The sequence below is a fragment of the Mauremys mutica genome, chromosome 6 (genome assembly GCF_020497125.1).
Source record: "Mauremys mutica isolate MM-2020 ecotype Southern chromosome 6, ASM2049712v1, whole genome shotgun sequence".
In the NCBI taxonomy this organism is placed as follows: domain Eukaryota; kingdom Metazoa; phylum Chordata; order Testudines; family Geoemydidae; genus Mauremys; species Mauremys mutica.
The window spans coordinates 14,561,919-14,573,927 of NC_059077.1; the positions used below are offsets into that span (position 1 = coordinate 14,561,919).

Consider the following 12,009-nt stretch of genomic DNA (forward strand, 5'->3'; position numbering starts at 1 on the left):
CACAACATGATAGTACTTCATCAACATGTGGTATCCCCTTAAAAAATGAAACGGCTATAGTACACCTCCTATATTATGCTTTAAGCCACTGACCTGGAAACACATGATTGTATAAAACACACATTGGTATATGGCTTTTAACTGTCTTTATTGTTTATACATTTTAAAGCCAAGCCCTAAAAGCAACTCTGTATTTAAAATGAGTTTAGATTTTTATTTTATTTATGTATTTGAACTGGAGAAATATAAGTACAGAAAATAAATAATTCAAGTATGGATATATTTTGGCAAGAGAGTGACTAGGGAAAATTTTCAAAGGAATTGACCAGCTACGTTGCTTGCAAAGTTGAGCAATCTCTCAAGCATTTTGGAGTTTCTGGTTTTAATCTAAGTAAACCCTCTCAGAGTGCTTTTCTTTTTTAAAGTTATCATAACTAGTATATGTGATCATTTTACAGCATAACATTAACAGTAAATACCAGATCTACCTGCAAAGTAACTCGAACTCTTCAATATGCTAGGCAAGCTGTGGTATGTTTTTAGATATGACAGTACATTTAAAAAACATCTTTCAAAACAGAGCTAAACTGAATGTTTGTTCATTTTTATATTATTACAAATTGATTCACCACTCAAACATTTTTACAGGAAATTCACGTAGCTTGACATGTAGAGATTTAACTTTTAAAAGTCCAAAGCCTGAGCTCGTAAAAAAAAATATTGCAAGTCTGATGACCCCTGAAGGGAAGATAAAAGAAAAAAATAGCTCAAATAATAACTTCAGGCCTTCATTACAAAATACTGGCTAACTTTTCAAGTGGCTTGCAGGCTTAGATTAGCAGTGGAGCCTGCAGTTGATTAGCTACACCCTCACAAACAGATGTCACAGTAACAGGGAGAAAAATGCTATAGGTTCTAGAGTTTACAAGGAAGAGCACAATTTCACTGACGAATAACAAAATATTAAAAAAGGAAACCAGGCAAGTCAGAGAATTATTATATGCTTGCTCTTAGCCCAAATGTCGGAACTCATTTTCCCTGCATCTTCTATTGCTCTAGTAACCATAGGAGAAATTCTTCACTTCAAAGGAAAATTTTGCCCATCTGATTCATTTTACACTTTATCATGATATAATGATGCATTGATTTGCTGGGATCTAAGGTATATTGTACTTGAGGTTCAAACTGAAGGGATGCTTCTATGTTTGATAAACACAGAGTGGATACAATAAAAAAGGGAAAGTTCTCCATGTTAAGTATTTACCATTCAAACTCTGGTTGTAAGCAAGGTGCATGAATACCAGAATGCACCTTGGAGAGAGCAACGTGGTGGAAGCTTAGAATACAGAGCTAGGAACTCCAGGAGTCATAATCCCAGCTGACACTGACTCCCTTCTGTGGCCTTAGTCAAGTAACTTAAATTCTCTGTACTTCAGATTCCCCATCTGTAAAATGGGGAAGATACTATTTACCTTACCTGGACACTGGGAGGTTTAGTTATGCTTGCAATGCATTCTGAAGATAGAAAGGAGTATCTAAATGCTAAGTATTACTAATACCCTTTGGTTAAAGCAGTTAGTGCTATATACGTTACATATATGTGATCTCTCTCCTCCCACTCCCCCCGTCCACACACAATTCAAGAATTAAGGTATTGAAAATAGGAAGTGTATTTTCTTCTCTTTTCAGCAAAAAACATAGCTCATTGGCTGTGGTATGAGAATGAAAGGCAATACTACAGGTTATGGTGTATTGTAAACTGGGTGACTTAACTGAAAACCTCTAATGAAGGACAGAAATTTATAAATAGCTTCTGAGATTACTAGCCAAAGCAAAATGAAGACATTTCAGCACTCTCTCATTGTAAGCATAATGCGATGCAAATGAGATGATTCCTTAGGCAGGTTCTATGGAGTACATGATTTACCAGCAACTTCAACACTCGGGCACCCAACAGTTAGATTGGGAGAGAAACATGATAATATGGTACTCAAGACTCACCCACAGCTCCCTCACGCTGAGATCTCCTCATTAGCCATGCCACTAATTCCATCTTTTCCCACCCACTCAACATTACTTTGCTTCCATAACCCTGCTATTCAGCTCCTGCTTGCAGAGTTGAAAAGTGAAATAGGCAACATTTTTGAAGCACTGGGGTCTCCTAAATTCCACCTTGCTGCTCCACTTACATACACATAAGAAAAACATGTTGGTGTGCTATATGAGATATACCAGTCCTGTGACCCCAGACGCATGGCAAGGTGGACAGAGGTGTGGATTTAAAAGTGGATAATGGTAACTGAGGGAATACCAAGTGTATAAGAGTAATGATGTGACTGGATAACAATGAAATATTTACGGATTCAATAGTTATCTGAGAGGAAATAAGGCCAAAGCAGAAGGGACACGAATCCAACAAGTGCTCTCTAATCGGCTTGTTGATCAGGGTGATGGGTGATGCCTCTACTAAAGAACAAACACTATCGCTATGCAGCATCCTCAGTCCCTGCTGATATGGGGAGTAAGACTCAGGTCACCTACATCTAGGCAACAGCAATGCAAATGACTATTACTAAGTTTGCTCCACAGGTGACAAGTGATTAGAAAAGCAACATGTATAATATGTTCATTGTGAAATATTATGGTAAAATATTGCACCAGTGCCACTATTATGAAATAGTGGTCATAATAAAAATCAACAACATATGCTTAAATAGCATCACTTATCTAAGTATCTTAAAACACTTTACAAAGAACAGGCCTCGATTTGTGAAGTAGGCAAGAATTAAACTTGTTTTACAAACTGGGAAACCAAGGGATTGAAACTCACAGTTTCACAATGAGCCAATGGAAAAGCCAAGTAAAGAACCCAGGAGACCTGAATCCCAGCCCTGCAGTCAATTCACCATACCATTTGGGGGCCTACTCCCACTGAAGACTCCTGTTAACTTTACTAGGAGTTGGAAAAGTCCTTGTTTCCTATTATTAAAATAATATTAATGGTTCATAACATTTAAAACTACAGGGCAAAATCATGGCCCCACTGACTTAAACAGGGCCAGTAGTTCAACCATGAATCTTTAAAATGCTAAGGAATAGGAATGCACGTTTAGGAGGGAAACAGAGCTGAAGTTCTCTGTTTACTCTTGATCTACAAAGAAAAAGTTTTATGGAGTGCTCTTTCCAAGTTGAAGGCATGATTATTATTTTCTGCTGGAAAACATTCTGGCTCGTTTACAGTGAGAATCTAATATTACATGGGAAAGAGTTTAAAGAGCAGAGACTCAAGAGCTTGCTAATGCATATTTTCCTATGCTGATGCTGTAGTGATGTTTATATTACTCTTTGATAGGGAGGTGTCAGAAAAGCATTACTACAGTTTTGACTTTGTGCCAGGAGTACAAGTAAACTAAAATTGCTGTTTCTTACTAGCCCTGGTTAGCAATGCCAATAAGTTGCTTTTTAATTCTCCCCTCGGCAACCCACCTCCCATTTACTAGGTTTCCCCACCACCACTACTGGAAGAATCCACAGCAGGCCCTTGAAACAAATTTAAGCGAAAATCCTGTTTTAATTCCAGAAATGACTGACAGCTGAAATATAAAAGCAAACCTAAGTTGTTTGGGTTCTCAAGAACAGCCACATTTTTGAAATGCGTTTCCTAAAGCCACTTGAGGGTTATTTTTGCACATAAGCCTATAAAAATAATTTAATAAAAATGTATATTCTAGAATTTTCATATCCAGAAGACACCTGGGGAGAGGTGGACTGCACATCCCCTTTTCAAACAATCTTGAAAGCAATGTATAAATATGGTATCAGTTACAACATTAACTAACTCTCTTTGGGAGTGCCACACAGAGGTTGTGGATGCCATGCTATACACTACTGCTGCTAGACCTGGCAATCTTTTGACAGATAACTTGACTGTAACTAGGACCTTATGTGCAAAAGTACTTTTCTTACACCACCAAAGTAAGCCAAGTCTTGGAATGTGCAACATTTACAATTCCATATATAGGTTTAGAGGAGCAGTAATTGTACTGGGCATTTTCGTTGCTTTTTAGATTTAAAAATTCTAACACAAAAACAATCTTTTTATATCAATATGCTTTACAAATGACTCACCATATTAAGCAAACATTTTAAAAGTCTAGAGGTTCAGTAATATGAAGCTTCTCACTTATTGAATGTATCAAACTGAACTACATTCCAAATAGTCACAGTATACATTTATTTCACTTTCCTTAAAGCTTCCAACTTATGTACATTCTTACAACTTATACTGGAAACATGGCTTGGAAAACAGTTTTGTTAGTAGTTGATCACTACCTCAATTCCCCCTCATCTGCAGCATTTGCATTATATATATTGTATGTACATAGAAACAGGCCATATTTTCATCTCTTCAGAGCCTGCTGAAATACCTTTTAGACAAAGGAAGTTTCAGCGATGGGTTTTTGAGAGCATCGTCACAACTGAGGTCAACCCATTTTTCAAATCATTGCGAACTGAAAACTGCTGCTGAAGAGTTATTTTCGTGCACTTGTGATAGCAAAGTTGATGTAGTGCCGTAGGCTATGTCTATACTTACAGCTCTACCGAGTAGAGCACACACACTGCCCGCCTCCCTAGCAAGGGTATAAAGAGCAGCATCACAGGGAAAGACTCTAGCAGTGGGGAAAGGCTCTGATAGGCAGGCAGGAGGCAGCGGAGAAAGGCTCCAGCAGCTCTCTATGGCAGGGAAAGGCTCCAGAAGCGAGGAGCTGACATAGCCATTCCCCGCTGTCTCCCCCCTGCCAGAGTCTTTCCCTACTGCCAGAGCCTTTCCCTGAAGCAGAGAAAGGTTCCAGCATTGGGGAGGCAGCAGGATAGAAGGGGGCGGCACTGACTGGGCATGTAGAGAGTCTTGCAGGATCTGGTGTGCCTTTACTCCATTCACCTAAGCAGTGCTTCACCATTTATGCTGCTATTTATACCTGTGTTACGGTGCCATAGCTGTGTTGTTGTAGAACCTGTAGCGTAGACCTGGCCTGAGGCACTCTCATTCCAAAATAAGTGTGTCCACACATGGAGTTAATCAGGAATAGCTATTCCAGAATAACTCCCCTTAAACTAAGTAATTAAACTAAACTAATTCCCCTTAAACTAATGAACTTAACTAAACTAGTGACAAAGAGTCCTGTGGCACCTTATAGACTAACAGGGTGAATACCCATCTGACAAAGTGGGTATTCACCCACGAAAGCTTATGCTCCAATACGTCTGTTAGTCTATAAGGTGCCATAGGACTCTTTGTTGCTTTTTACAGATTCAGACTAATACAGCTACCCCTCTGATACTAAACTAAACTAATAACTCCCCTTAAACTAACTAAACCAAGCCCTACGATTATAAACCAGTTTAGTTAAACTGGTGTAAATCCCAGTGCGGACTCATTTCAATTTAGGCTATGTCTACACTACAGACCTTACAGCAGCACAGCTCCTGTGCAGCCGCTTTATGCCGACAGGAGAGAGCTCTTCCACTGGCCACAACCAGTGTTGGTAGCTATGGCAGTGGAGAGTGTCTCCCGACGACATAGTGCTGTTTGTGCCAGTGCTTTTGTCAGTGAAATTTACATTGGTCAGGGATGTGGTTTTTTTCATACCCCTGACCGACAAAAGTGCTAGTGTAAACATAACCTTAGTTTAAGACAATTAGGAACAGGTTTAAACTAAATGGAAATAAGCCACTATTAAATAAGGGTTTTCACCACTTTAACTAAGGCTATTTAATTAAATCAGTGCAAGTTTGTGCGTAGACAAGCCCTTGGGCACCATCCTCAATGGGGCCATCTACTGTCACAAGTCCTGTCACAACACTTCACATAATTGTTCCTGGAACACCTGACTGTCCCAAAGCATATTTGTTGAGGGACAGGCAGCACATTTTTCTCTGCCAAAAGCCTGTGAGAATATGACCTCTGGGTATGAATGCTTTCAAAAGGAACATGAATTATTCTTCACTGCTTCTCAAACAGCTCAGAAGTGAGAAAGTGACATCTCTAGGGGTATGTCTACACTACAAGCATCACAGTGGCACAGCTGCAGCTTCTCTGCTGTAGCATAGGCACTTACTACAGCTACAGAAGGGATTTTTCTGTCACTGCAGTAAATCCACCTCCTCGAGAGATGGTGAGCTATGACAGAAGAATTCTTCAGCCGACTGGCTGTGTCTACTACAATGGGGGTTAGGTTGACTCAGCTATGTCACACGGGTGTGAGAACCTAAGTTGTAGGTGCCATTGTAGGCCTTAGTCTCTTTCACTATGAAACAATGACATTCAGTCCAACGTCTGAGTTGCATTGCTTTGGTCTGTAGATGTACACTAGAACCGTGCTTTCATTTTTATTCATGGTCCATGCGGCCCCAATAGAACCACTACATATTGTTTTTAGCATCAGTTCTGGAGAGCCACAAAAGCAGTTTGCCAAAAATACATCCTACATTCCTCATTCCAGTTTGATATTCCTTAGGTTAAGGGTTAACAGCAGCTGTGGGTTAGTAAAGGGAAGTTTGCATTACAGCTGCCTGCATAATGTCAGATCTAAGGATGTATTAGACACAGTCAGTTTCCAGTATTGTCAGATCCTTGACCTTTCAGAGCAGAAAAACATAAATATAGAGAAAAATCTGATGAATTTATTTTAGGAAGTTTTCTGTCTCCCTCACCCAGCACTATGCCCCAGAGTCCATAGTCTCCAGCATTAATCTGCCATTTTCTCCTTTGCAATGCCATGTGGCATTAATTTACATATTCCTACGCAGTGCCCAATGTCCATGGCAGCTGGGCACTATTACAACAATTAAAACAAACATAAAACAGTCACAGGCAGAGACAACCCATTTAAGTTAGTAAACCGTATGTCTGCAATGGCTTAATTAAAGGCCTGTGTAAACAAATGTGCCTCGCACTGTGCCCTGCAGCTCGCCGAAGTCTTGTTCTGGCACAGCACAGCAGCATGACCTCCAAGCACTGGGGGACTCACTGGAGAATGCCCTGTTGCAAGGACTCCTACAATGAAACTCCATTAATCATCAGCAAGAGCAATCCAGCTGATCTTAACTGGTGTCATAGTTCACAGAGTGAGGGATGATCTCCCATGTAGTTGCACCCTAAACCACCCATGTAAGGCTTTACAGACTGTAACCAACACCCTGAATTACATAAGGACGGCCATACTGGGTCAGACCAAAGGTCCAGTATCCTGTCTTCCGACAGTGGCCAATGCCAGGTGCCCCAGACGGAATGAACAAATCAGGTAATCATCAAGTGACCTATCCGCTATTACCTGTTCCGAGCTTCGGGCAAACAGAGGCTAGGGACACCATCCCTGCCCATCCTGGCTAATAGTCATTGATGGACCCATCCTCCATGAATTTATCTAGTGCTTTTTGAACCCTGTTATAGTCTTGGCCTTCACAATATCCTCTGGCAAAGAATTCCACAGGTTGACTGTACGTTGTATGAAGAAATACTTCCTTTGGTTTGTTTTAAACCTGCTGCCTATTAATTTCATGTGGTGACCCCTAGTTCTTGTGTTAGGAGGAGTAGTAAATAACACTTATTTACTCTCTGTACACAAGTCATGATTTCACACACCTCTATCATATACCCACCTTAATCGTCTCTTTTCCAAGCTGAAAAGTCCCAGCCATATTAATTTCTCCTCATACGAAAGCCATTTCGTACCCCTAATAATTTTTGTTGCCCTTTTCCGAACCCTTTCCAATTCCAATATATCTTTTTAGAGATGAGGTGACCACATCTGCACACAGTATTCAAGATGTGGGCGTGCCATGGATTTATATAGAGGCAATATGATATTTTCTGTCTTATTATCTATCCCTTTCTTAATGATTCTCAACATTCTGTTTGCTTTTTTGACTGCCGCTGCACACTGAGTGGATGTTTTCAGAGACTATCCACAATGACTCCAAGATCTCTCTTTTGAGTGGTAACAGCTAATTTAGACCCCATCATTTTATATGTATATAGTTGGGATTGTGTTTTCCAATGTGCGTTACTTTGCATTTATCAACATTGAATTTCATCTGCCATTTTGTTGCCCAGTCACCTAGCTTTGAGAGATCCTTGGATCTTGGACCCAAATGCAAATAGGTGGTCAATCCAGAGCATGGAGCACTGGTGACCCAACGTACTCAAGATGTGGGTCTTTGCATTTTGCACCAGATGTACAATAAACACTGAAGAGCATGTTGCAGTAATACAGTGGGAAGACAGAAAAGGCAAGCATAACTGTGGCAGTGTCTGCATCCAAACTGAGGGCCGAGCTGTCTAGCTAGCGTTAGATGAAAAAATGTTCTACAGGCCAAGGCCAGTATCTGAGAATCCCAGTGCCATGGCAGACCGAGGATGACTCTAGTATCAAACTGCAGTTGCCATTATATGTCAATTATTTGCAAGTGACACCGATGTGGGGGTTGATTTCATACTGCACAAGATTTATGCACCCAGTATTTATTTGCTGAATGGCATTCCCCTCACTCTGCATGAGCTCAGGCAGTACCTATGAGCCTCATAAAGGGGCAAGGAAGTGAACAAAAGATGCCAACGCCCTTCTGATCACCCCGGAGGAGAGAACAGAACCCTTCCAGGCTTCTGAGAAGTCAGCAGCAGAACCAGCAAATTGCCTGCCCTCTGCATTGTAAATTCAGGAGCTTCCTCCTGCCAGCTTCTGGGAGGTCAAAGACACTTTCCTCAAAGGGTATGTCTTCACTGTAGAGCTAACTTGAGTTATTTACATTCCAGTTACGCTTCTCAAGTGAGCTTCGCTCAAAGTGAGAGTAGCCACACTGTGAAAACACACTTGAGTTGCTGCAGCCACACTAGCGCTACACTCACTTGTGCGTGCTGCTAAAATTTCTCAGGGCACATGCCATGATTTTTAGGACTGCAGTAAGCTAAGCTGCTCTATGAATTCTTTCACACTGTATTGTGGGAGAAGTTGTCTGTCCTTTCTGAGCACATGGGGGGACTTGTGGGAAAACATTGGAGAACTAGAGGCAGTTGAGTCATGCTAGCCTGTATCAATGCTGCAGTGGTTATGTTATTAGCAGACAAGTTGTGCTCACTCTAGCTTAAGTCTATACCCCCTCTCTTGGGCCAGCCAACTCAGTGAAAAGTACCACTGCACTCAAATTAAGGGGTTTTGTGCACGGACAAGCGTCAAGTTAGGGGCAACTCTTGAGCTATAACTTGAGATAACATTGCAGTGCAGACAAGCCTTACAATTTAAAGGCCAGAAGACGGAGTCCTCCATTACCACCTTGTCCCAAAGCCATGGTTTATTTTAATTATATCGATTTCATTGTCTGTCTTCGGAGGGATTAATTTTTGGGGTTGACAGTACTCCTGCAACCAGCTGGATGGTATGCCAAGGCTGCACAGCTATTAGGCACTACTCAGGAACAATCCTGTCTCCAACTTTCCATTCCCTCCCTACCCCCTGCTGTCTGGTGACTAAGGGCTTGCTTCCTATGTAACAAACAGGAATGGAAGGACCTGGAACTGCTCAGCTAAGAGAGGAGCAAGCCTCAGAGGGTATGTTTACACAGGGATTTTGGAGTGAGCCTCCCAGCCCAGGTTGATAGACTTGGCCTAGCAGGGCTCATGCTAGTTCCCTAAAAATAGCTGTAGAGACAATGCCTTGAAATTGAGGCATGGGATGGAGCTCAGACTCGGAAGCGACCTGGGCTGGGAGGCTCGCTCCAAAATACTTTGTTGTCATACCCTGAGACGTGCCCTGAACACTCAAATCCTGGTTTTTTGTTCAGTCAAGACCCAGAGACTGGATGGAAAAAGGTTTTTTTCCTTTTACATTTTGTTGAGTGAATTTTATTGCTCGTAAAACTAGAACAAGTTTTAATGACTGTTAAATGCTTGACTCATATCAAAGAGGCGGTATATAAGAGCATAACTGCTTCTGTCGAGCACAGTGAGAGATTATAAAGAAACAGAAAAAAGAAGCAAATACAAATCAACACAGTGGAAAAAAATCGGGCAGAGCGGAAATCCAACTTAAGCAAGTGTTTGTAAAAATAAAATGTTTTTACTTTAAATGGCTTAGCCAGTGGGAAATTTCTTTCAAAAGCAAGAAATGTGGTCTCTCAAGTGTGTTCACTCCATGAACCCAAATGTCAGCTTCCAGTTAATATCTGGCATTCAGAACAAGTTTTCCCACTTATTGTAAAATAGCAGTTATCTGTTGGCTAACTCCCATTGAAAATCCTGAGATAAATCCCAGACTCCAGACACAGTCTCACTTCTCTCACGCTCCTAATCCTCAAACTACAGATAATTCACTGAAAGGAAGAAAAGACAACTTGTGAATTTAAAAGAGAGAGAGAGAGACACTAATGCCAATTTTCACCTATCACCATGATCTTTAAATTGCTCTTAATAAGCTTCTGCAATAAAAAAGGGAGCCTGGATTGTGGGCTGCTTGTCTGCAAAGGAGACAGCTCTATCTATGAGCTGTGGTTTCCACCTCAGTCCCAGCTTATTAGCTTCATTTATCTTCTCTCTCAGGCTGAAAGAGAAATAACCAGCTCTCGATTTCAGCACCTGCCCTTTATCTCTCTGTTTATGCAGGAATCTTCTAAAAGGCTAATTACTCGGCATGGACTTTCCCTGACTTACACAGTATATGGCTAAAAACACATGATTTAAAATAATGTTAATTACACTACGTTTATCTTGAACAGCAGTGAGGTTGCTTCTTGTAAGGATACTAAGACACAGAGCTTCCAGTTCTTGGCATGTATTTGCCAAAAAGATTCAAGGGATGATTTTTCACATCTTTACCTAAAAAGGTCAATTGAATTAGCAATCTGAGATTTGCATTTGAGTTACAGGTATGTGTTCCTGTCAGTCACACGCCACTTCCCAGTGTGAAAGTGACGAGGAGTGGCATGGAGTGCAGTGAAACTCATAAGCACCATTGTGCAGATCAGGATCATGGCTGCAAGTGCTTTTTTTGGTTTACTTTTTTCGTATTTTAACCATGGCTCCAACAATATGCTCAAAATTTAAGTACCAGTAAATCTAATTCATCTGAAGTTATTTCTTCCACTAAACCCACAATAACTGTCAAGAACATTCACTATTTTAGATATTTTCCTTATTGTTTTAATTAATAAATAAATAAATAAATAAATAAAACAAAACAAAACAAACCCTGAACTGAGCTACCAGGATGCATGTCTGCCTTGAATCAGTGAGTGAAAGCACGGCTTCAGGCCTCACCCTTCCACCCCATGGCCTGTTTACTGTTCATCAACCTCACTCAACATCGGGGATTACTGATGTTTGAGCACTCAAGATGAAACTCCCTATAGATAGAGCTAACCATGGCATGCAGTGACCATACCCAGAGAGGAGTCATTCATGGTATTATAGGATTAAGGCACTCTCCTTTGTCTGGTAGTTGAAGCTCTGAAGTTCCTTTATAGCGCAGAGCTGCTGTACAAAAAGAGGGCAGACGCTCAGGCTGCCCTTCAGGCATCTACTCGAGCCCTGGGCTAGGAGTTTCCCAGATGAAAAAGTCAGGGGCTAAAGCAAGAAGAACTACGAGGTGCCCTGGACTGAGAGAGACAGAGGCACAAAACAGCTTCTTCTGAGGGACAGGGCTGAGGGGCCTGCCCTGAGGTTTCTGCAAGAGACAGTTGCTTGGGCTACTGTTTGTTACCACCCACTTGAGGAAATGAGGCTTGTGTACATTTTACAAACAAACACACACACACATTAAGGAAAACCTTGATTCTGCATCACTGATATCTGCTCCAGAAACTGACTGCTCTGATCTGACCTTTGGTCAGCAAACGGGCAACAATAATAAAGTCAGTATTTGGGAGCAAGTGTTGTCTAGTGCAGTGGTTCTCAAACTAGGGCCGCCGCTTGTTCAGGGAAAGCCCCTGGCGGGCTGGGCCGGTTTGTTTACCTGC

The 12,009-nt window shown here is 41.3% G+C and overlaps 1 protein-coding gene across 2 annotated transcripts in view; it reads right to left on the reverse strand.

Annotated features, from left to right (window-relative positions):
• The window catches only part of DYM (dymeclin), a 334,338-nt gene that overhangs the window by 28,276 nt on the left and 294,053 nt on the right, over nt 1-12,009 (reverse strand). The window lies entirely within an intron of this gene.